Here is a 3925-nt window from a genome sequence, read left to right on the forward strand (position 1 = left end):
TCTTGCACTTTTTGGAAACCTCAAAGAGTCCTCTAACCAATGCCTTTGGTCTCATGTCAAAATGATTTTTGAAGCTCCTTGTGTGTCCTTTTGAAAAAAGTGTCTTTTTGTTGACTTTGAAAATGACCTGTAATGTCTTTGGTCATATTTTTCAAATGGTGAATCCAATGACCATGGGATCAATGGCATTTGAAAGATAATTGAATTTCCTTCAAAACAAACTTTGGTTTGAATTTTTTGGATGAAGGATGAGAGAGTTATGATCAGTCAAAGTTGAGTTGACTTTTCAGGCAAAAACCCTAATTTTGAATCTTAGGGTTTTGTTGATTTTTGATCTTTCCTTGATGAATTATGATCATCCAATGATCAAATGATGAATCCTTTGACAAAATATGGACTTTGACAAAAAAATTCATTTTTGACTGTCTGTTGACTTTTTTGGTCAAACGGGTCGTCTGTTGACTGTTTGAGCTGCTGACGGTGCGTCTGAGTGAATTGAAGTTTGAAATTTTGTATGATGGTACTTTGAGAAATATGGATGTGCATGAAATCCATTTGAGCTCTCAAAACTTGTTTCTCCTGTAAAAACAAGAAAACCCTAGTCAGGGACTGTTTGTGTAGGAGACAGTTAAGCGTACCTGATTTTTGTGCAGTGCTGAGTCTCTGCTAATCGCGTGATATTCAGAAGACTTCTAGAACAAAAATCTTGGAATTTTGAATTGTGAAAGATTGATTTGATTGATGGTACAAAACACTGAGAATTGTACTGCCAGCAATTTGGCTGTCAACTGACTGTTCAGGTATTGACGTAGCAGTTAGAATGAAGAATCAACAGTCAAAGTTAATTTTCTTTTTTTTTGTTGTTTTTGTTTTTGTTTTATGTGAAAAATGAAAGTTTATTTACATGACTTGTTAAGAACACAGACATAATAAATAACTAATATTTACGGTATGCGGGCAAAATTACCGATAATAACCCTGAAAATCATTTAATGTACAGAAATAGGAATATTTGACTGGCAAAAAACACACAAAATATTATCTTAGTAATTAAGTAATATTATGACAAATAGTACAACATTTAATACTGACAGTACAAATATCACATACTATATTGAACAGTACGACGAATAAACGGTACATTTAAGAAATAAGAAATACTGCAAATTTTAAGAATGACGGTTAATGACCCATGCTATGAACAATAACATGTAGATGATTGGGAGTGCAACCATTGCAGGTCCACACTCTTCAGGACTATGCAGGCAGAAGAAAGTCATGATCACCGTAGCAATGGTGATGACTGTAAGAAATAGTGTCTCTATCCACTTTGCCATTCTTGTCAGGGGAGAAGAGAAAATAGATATGAGGTAGGAATTTGAAAGATGAGTTGGAATTTGATGTGAGATTTTATGGAAGAAAATGAGAGGTATTTATAGAATGGAAAGAAGGATAGAGACGTTGGGGAATGATGTGATTCCGTACAAAAGAAAAAATTGAGTGGAAATAAGATTTGAAAGAAAGTGTATGATAGTGTTGGGAAAAAAGAGAGATGTAGAGAATAAAGTTAGGATTTGATTTTTGAAAAAGAGATTTGAAAAGATTTTTGAAAATAATGGAATATAGTACAAAAATTAGTGGGAAACAAAAGATAATAATAATCTACTTGTTACCAGTACAGTCTGAGTTTCCTGATTCTGCGCCTGCAAAAAGATTTAACTCTGTACCAATTGTGTCAGTACTATTTATCTGTAAATAAATAAATAGCATGTGTGAAGTAATAAACAGTATTTGGCGTTTGCGTAAGAATAAATTCAACTGCAAGCCAAATTACTGTATAAGAAAAATTCTAAAAACTAAGTATTTCATATGTCAGGATATTTGTTGAAATAATCCATAATTATATGAGACTCTTAATTTTCAGATTGGAGTTTTCTTGAAAAATATGTGGGCAAATTTTGTGGTATAACAGTTGCCCCTATTCAATCTTCTTAAACCTGAAGAGATTGTCTGAAATCTGAAGGTAGAAGATGATTGAATATTTAGATGCCCTGAAAATTTGCACTTACCTTGATCAGAAGAGATGTTGGAAGTTGCATTTGAATGTCGTCTGCGAAGTGTTGTTGGAAGATTGAAACATTACCTGAGATGGGCTTTCAGATGCCACCTGGTGAATGGGTTGATGGTTTGTTCATCAGAATGAATCCATTGATTATACCTTGATGAAGGATTTGAAAGTCTTTGTGTTGACTGTTTCGGAACCGTCCAAGGTTACCGCTTTAAGTCTTGGAAGATAATCGTTATGGAACTTGTCCAAAGTTTTTCCGATTTAGATTTTGGAAGTTGATCGTTGTGGAACCGTCTAAGGTATCGCTTTAGATCTGCAATGTTAGATCGTTCTGGAACCGTCTAAGGTATCGCTTTAGATCTGTAATGCTAGATCGTTCTGGAACCGTCTGAGGTATCGCTTTAGATCTGCAATGTTAGATCGTTTTGGAACCGTCTGAGGTATCGCTTTAGATCTGCAATGTTAGATCGTTCTGGAACCGTCTGAGGTATCAACTTTAGATCTGCGCTATTAGATCGTTCTGGAACCGTCTGAGGTATCAACTTTAGATCTGCGCTGTTAGATCGTTCTGGAACCGTCTGAGGTATCAACTTTAGATCTGTGATGTCTGTTTTTGAGTTGGTAAGTGATCAGAATGAATCTTCGGCTTGATTATATCTGAGAGAACTGTTCATGGAATTCAGGTGAACACTGCATGTGATTGAGAACATCTTTGTTGAAGATATCCGTCTACCTGAAAAATCAAGTTAGTGATATGCAATGTTTATGATGCATGTAAATGTGAGATATTCCCGGAGAAATATGCATGTTATGTTGTGTATGAATATGCGTATGAATACGCGCATGATGCATGATGTATGAATGTGAATATGAATGTGTGATGTATGAATGTGAATATGTGATGTATGAATGTGATGCGTGTCAAGCTTCTAGTTGGAAAAATAAATTCCCACTAGTCATCTGGACATGAATGTATTGTGATCGTTGATGATCTTTTGTCTTGTTTGAGTACCCTCGGTTGGGGAAATTCTTTGAGAACCCTGGTACTCTGTTGAAGGATCTTTGAATATCTCTTGGGAATGAAAGGTAGCTGGAAGTTCTTATGCCCTTTCAAACGGGAATGAGGAAGATGCATAATCCTCCGATGCACTATCTGACCAAGTCCGGGTGCGGAGATCACACCTTCTGAAGATAGTAATCTGGAACAACCCTGCTGGGGAATAAGACTTCTTTTGAAGAGAAAATCTTTTTGAGGAATTTGCTGAGAGATGCTTTTCTCCTGGGGATTCTCTTCTGATGGGATGATGTCCAGATAATTGGGACATTTCCTGAATGCTATTCCTGTTTTTCCTGGTAAACATCAATCATATTCAAATGCACATGTTCATTCAAAATTATCATTGGGACGCTTACGTATTTAAAACAGAAAAAGTGAAAATAGTGATTTTTGAGCCTAAGCTGCATTGATTTTTGAAAAAGAGCCATGATAGGCTGGTTAGCACAGGGAGACAACAATCCTAGAAGTAGGAAATTGTCAGAAAGTTTTGGAAAATATTTATAGAGATAAATAGCTATGTGAAAACGATCCAGTCAAGTTTCAACTCTGCTATTGCCAATCTGTCTTCGAGCATCTCATCCCTCGCTTGTTGGAAGAAAGTGATTGGACTGATCGGTGTCTTTGAGGTGTTGAATCTTGATGGTGAGTAGGCAGCTGAACGGAACACAGTTGTATGCTTCATTCCCTAACTTTTGCCTAGGCTGCCCTTTCAGGTTTTCAGCCTACCGGGATAGTATTTGTTTAGTCTCTAACTTTTGCCTGGACCGCCCTTTCGGGTTTTCAATCCACCGAGACGCTCA

Source organism: Vicia villosa, unplaced genomic scaffold (genome assembly GCF_029867415.1).
Source record: "Vicia villosa cultivar HV-30 ecotype Madison, WI unplaced genomic scaffold, Vvil1.0 ctg.003417F_1_1, whole genome shotgun sequence".
In the NCBI taxonomy this organism is placed as follows: Eukaryota; Viridiplantae; Streptophyta; class Magnoliopsida; order Fabales; family Fabaceae; genus Vicia; species Vicia villosa.